We start from the raw sequence: 5,254 nt of genomic DNA on the forward strand, positions 1-5,254 counted from the left end.
CCCCTTAGGACCGACTCACCCACGTACATGCACTGTTCCCGCGGAACCATTCCCCACTTCGGCCTTGAAAAGTACTCTCCGTTCAATATTTGCTACTACCACCAAGATCTTCACCCGCGGCGGCTCCGAACGGGATCGCTCCCGGACTTTCACGCCACCGCGGCGCACCTCCTACTCGCCCCGGCCTGCCCGGGGAGGGGAGTCGCACCCCTCCCGCTGGCGGGGCGGCCCGGTGTGGGTCCGACGCTCAGCGCCATCCATTTTCAGGGCGGGTCGGTTCGGCAGGTGAGTTGTTACACACTCCTTGGCGGATTCCGACTTCCGTGGCCACCGCCCTGCTGTCAGTACCGACCCACACCTTTTAGCTTTCCCGTGAGCGTCCTGCGTTGGGCACCACAACCGGGCGTTCGGTTCATCCCGCAGCGCCAGTTCTGCTTACCAAAAATGGCCCACTCGGCACCCGTGATTCTAGGCCAGGCCCCGTGCGAGGCGGGTCTGGCGCCTCACCCGTTGAAAGTTTGAGAGTAGGACGAGGGCGTTTCGCCCCCGATGCCTCCAACCATTCGCTTTACCGAGTGAAAATCGTTCCGTCGGCACCGGCTATCCTGAGGGAAACTTCGGAGGGAACCAGCTACTAGATGGTTCGATTGGTCTTTCGCCCCTACGCCCAAGTCGGGCGGTCGATTTGCACGTCAGAGTCGCTTCGAGCCTCCACCAGAGTTTCCCCCGGCTTCGCTCTGCTCAGGCGTAGATCACCATCTATCGGGTCCCGACGCCTGCACTCATGCTCCGACAGGGCCGTCAACGCGGCGACCGCCGGGCCGGCGGTGCGCTCCGGGGACTCGGTGAGTCGCCCGAGAGATCCCGCCCTCGGCCCGCGAGGGCCTCTCGCTTTCACTTCGCCGTGGGGTTTAGTGGAAACCCTGCGGCTCGCACAGGCGTCGGACTCCTTGGTCCGTGTTTCAAGACGGGTCGGGCAGGTACCGGAATAACGCTGCGCACCTTTCGACGGACCGGAGCCGCCCGCCCGGGAGGCCGAAACCCCCCGGGGCGAACCGCCGCCGTTTGTCCGCGGTCGACCACGGCACCCGAATACGACCGCTCTCGTGCCAACTCGCGCCCACGATCCGCAGGCCGACGACCCGCGTAGGGCGCGCGGACGAGACGGCCCGGTGCCGGTGGCAGCGGAGACCCGCCGTGGTGGGGCACGCGCCCGACCCCCGAACTCGGAAGGCGTCCCCGTCTCCGGGGCGCCTCCGCGGGGGGCACGGGCGACCAGCCGCCACGGCGGGACACGTCGCTCGGCTCAGCCAGTTTACCCCTTGGCGGTTTCACGCGCTTTGCACCCTCTCTTCAGAGTTCTTTTCAACTTTCCCTCACAGTACTTGTTCGCTATCGGACTCGCGCAGGTACTTAGCCTTAGGTGGAGTTTACCACCCGCTTCGGGCTGCACTGCCAAGCAACCCGACTCCGGGGTCGAGGTCGGCGGAAGGGAGCGCCGCCGGCAAGGGCCTGGCACCCGCTCTGGGCAAGCCACGCTCGAGAAGACTCGCGCGGCGCTCCCGATCCCGCTCGACACCGACCCGAACGCTACAGCTCCCCGCGGGCACGGGCCCAGGGGGTTTCAGCGCTGGGCTCTTCCCGCTTCACTCGCCGTTACTGGGGGAGTCCCCGTTGGTTTCTTTTCCTCCGCTTACTGAAATGCTTTAGTTCGGCGGGTACCCTCGTCCGATATGAGGTCGGCAGATCGCCCCATCCGTCGGGTTCGCCGCGCGTCGTTATACTTACTTCCCCGCATACCCCCACGAAGCCCTCGCTCGCGTGTACATCGAGCAGGCCCGAGGATTGAGGAAGAAGCAGCCGATCGCGTGCGTGCTTCCCCGTCTTCGGTGCGCGTCTTATTCGTCGTCCCCCGCCCATACCCAGAGGCCGGGTGGGGACGACGTCTCCCGTGGTCAGACGGGAGCCCTCGATCTACGGCCGCCAGTCGGGCCGAGACCCGACCGGTACGGCACGTCGCGCCGCTCAGTCCCCCCCGAGAAGACCGGTTGCGGCGACGTCGTAGGGCCGACCCTCATACGGACGTGGCCGGTGACTTACGCCCACGGCCGCAATTTGCGTTCAAGACGTCGATGTTCAATGAGGCAGCTGCAGTTCACACGACTCAATACGGCTGGCCGCACTCTTCATCGACGCGCGAGCCGAGTGATCCACCGCCAAAGGTTGTATTTATTTTCTCTCGCTTAAGGGCCAAACGACGACAAAGGGTGGGGGGGGCAAGCGTTGCGCGCGCGGTTACTCGCGGCGCAACGCCGCCGCCCCGTTTATCAGCCTGGACCGCTCCCCGGCCAGGGAGCAGCCCGGCCTCACCGGACAGTGTTTTAACCCTTCACCCGTCGGGCGGGCGGGCTGGGGGCAAAACGAAATCGGACGTGATCCTACCGAAGGTTCACCTACGGTAACCTTGTTACGACTTTTACCCTCTCGGGGCAGCGCAGTTCGGGCGACATCGCGACGACTGCGATTTCAGGAGCCGAAGCTCCGTCTCGCCGGCCACTCCGGGGCCCTGGCTGCGCCGTCCACCGAAGGTAGCGACGGGCGGTGTGTACAAAGGGCAGGGACGTAGTCGGCACGGGATGCTGACCCGTGACTACGTGGCATTCCGAGTTCACGGCCCAACTCGCAGGAAGACCGACCCCGGACATGAAGACTCCTACGCTCACGGTCTACACCGCGCCGGCTGGCGCCACCACTGTAGCACACGTGCAGCCCAGGACGTCTAAGGGCATCACAGACCTGTTATGGCTCCATCTCGTACGCACTGCTCGAGGTCAATCCCTGCAGGACGCGGCCTGCGCGACGGCGGTCCGGGGCACCGCCTCTCCCTGAGTGGGAAGACCGACGCCCGACCCGAGAGCCGAACGCCGACCCAACCCGTGAGACGGACCCCTCTTGACCGCCGTTTGTTATCCGCCAGGGCAGAGTCTCGCCCGTTATCGGAATGAACCAGACGGATCGCTCCACGGGCTAGCAACGGCCATGCACCACCACCCACCGAATCATGAAAGAGCCTCAGTCTGTCAATCCACGCGGTGTCCGGACCTGGTAAGCTTCCCCGTGTTGAGTCAAATTGAGCCGCAGGCTCCACTCCTGGTGGTGCCCTTCCGTCAATTCCTTTAAGTTTCAGCCTTGCGACCGTACTCCCCCCGGAGCCCAGGCACTCTGATTTCTCCGGGGCCTCGCGAGGCTTCCCCACAGGGGACGTCCCCGCGTAACCGGTCGGCATGGTTTACTGTCGGAACTACCGCGGTACCTGATCGCGTTCGTTCCTCCGACTTTCGTTCATGATCAACGAAGGCGCTCTTGGCCGGTGCCTTCGCTCTTGTTCGTCCCACCGCGATCGTCGGATTCCACCCCTCCCGCGGTAGTACGCCGCCCCCCGGCCGTCTCTATAGACCTCGCCCACCGCCCCCACGGAGACCGGTCCCGTGGTTACATTGCGGGGCGGTGGCGTCATCACATCGTTCCGAGCAAAGCTGTGCGAGCACGACCTGCTTTGAGCACTCCAATTGATTCAGGGAGAACACCGCCCGTACCTTAGTGTCGGCCCAGATACGCCACGTACCAAGCCGACACGGCTTAAGACGGAAAGAGACTAAACCGGCAGCGACGGGCAAGCGATGCCCGGCGAGATCCGTCGCGAGGGTCCGGTTGCGGCACCGGAAGGCACCGCTTGCTCCATCCCCAAAACCACGACGGTGCATAATCGCCGGGCAACGTCACCCGCGGTTTGTCGCTGCCGTCACCTCAGAGATCCAACTACGAGCGTTTTAAACGCAGCAACTACAACATACGCCATCGGAGCTGGAATTACCGCGGCTGCTGGCACCAGGCTTGCCCTCCGATAGGTCATCAACGGCACGTGTTTGGTCTACGCTCAATCCGACCGCTAGGCTCGCATGCGAGCCCAGCCCCGACATTTATCTTCACTACCTCACCGTGCTGGGAGTGGGTAAGTTGCGCGCCTGCTGCCACCCTTAAGCGTGGTAGCCGTCTCGCAGGCTCCCTCTCCGGGATCGAACCCTGATCCTCCGTCACCCGTAGCCAACACGGGGGGCTCTTGCCCGGGCCGTCTAAATTTGATGGGACGGCGAGCAAACGGGCACGCCGCTAACAGCGGTCGTCACATACCCAGAGTTCGCCTCAGCCTGGCGGGCGGCGTTAACCACCCGCCGCCGGTCAAGATCCTAATAAATGCGCCCTCTCCCCGCGGAGGTAACCCCGTTAGGAGGAGGACTCGTGTGCACGTATTAGCTCTGGGATTCCTACAGGTGTCCGGACAAACATCGCCCACCCCGTGTATTATCGCCGATATACTGAGCAGTTCGCGGCTTCCCCTTCTGTGTAGGGTGAGCATAGGCGTGCATGGCTTAACCCTCAAGACAAGCATAAGACTACAGGCAGGATCAACCTGGTAGCGTATCCATTTCCAACCCGGCGGGACGGACCCGCTGGGACAGGAGGCTACGGGCGCCGACGACCGAAGCCCAGACGCCGAGAACTCCCAGCGCTCGACTCCTTCGCCGACGGCCCTTCTCGACTCTACCGCACAAACGTTCACCCCTTCGGCCTTCTCGCTGCTGGGTCGGACTGCTCCGACCGCCCGGACACGCTCGCGCTCACACGACTCTAGGTCCTCTACCGAGGAGCTAACCTGGGACCGACTCCGGACTCTCCGACCACCGCTCGTCCAGGCGCTGGTGACCGTGGGTGTACCAGAGGCCACCGCGCGCCTTTCGGCTCGCCTTGCTTCAATTTCAATTTTTCCGACCGACGACCGCCTTCCCTACTATACGTCCCAAACCCCTGGTAAGGTAGCCCTTTTCCTCTTGCGGACTACTAAAAAAAAAAATTTTTTTGGTGCAAATTCAGATTCGACCCCAGGCACGTATGGCAAACCCGAGCCCGACCTCCGAACAGCCCGAATTTCCCATCGCACTACTCTAGCGAAGTAGCGGGAACGCGTTTAACGCCGCGTAAACGGTCTTCCGAGCGAGTACAGGGCCCTAACGGGAAGGGCCCCGAAGTTCAAAACCGGTCGGCAATGGGGAGGTCCCAGGTGCGATCATAGGTGGTGGGTTTATTTCATTCAAATTCGCTCCGTAGAGGAAATGCGCTCGACCAAAGTTTTTTCCCTCGGCCCTCGGAGGGCTTACCGCGGGAGCGTCCCGGCGCTAGAGTCCTTCTCGGCCGT

At 63.4% G+C, this 5,254-nt stretch overlaps 1 non-coding gene and 2 pseudogenes across 1 annotated transcript; all 3 read right to left on the reverse strand.

The window, feature by feature from the left end:
• Window positions 1-1,742, reverse strand: LOC144961522 (large subunit ribosomal RNA; annotated as a pseudogene; the record flags this gene model as incomplete).
• A 326-nt stretch (window positions 1,743-2,068) lies between these two features.
• Window positions 2,069-2,225, reverse strand: LOC144961520 (5.8S ribosomal RNA). The gene has a single exon (XR_013643188.1). It is a non-coding gene; the product is annotated as a 5.8S ribosomal RNA (ribosomal RNA).
• A 205-nt stretch (window positions 2,226-2,430) lies between these two features.
• On the reverse strand, window positions 2,431-4,477 carry LOC144961521 (small subunit ribosomal RNA; annotated as a pseudogene).
• Window positions 4,478-5,254: the final 777 nt, after the last annotated feature.

The sequence above is a fragment of the Berghia stephanieae genome, unplaced genomic scaffold (assembly GCF_034508935.2).
Source record: "Berghia stephanieae isolate SIO BIC M18660-M18661 unplaced genomic scaffold, UCSD_Bste_1.3 scaffold2790, whole genome shotgun sequence".
NCBI lineage: Eukaryota > Metazoa > Mollusca > Gastropoda > Nudibranchia > Aeolidiidae > Berghia > Berghia stephanieae.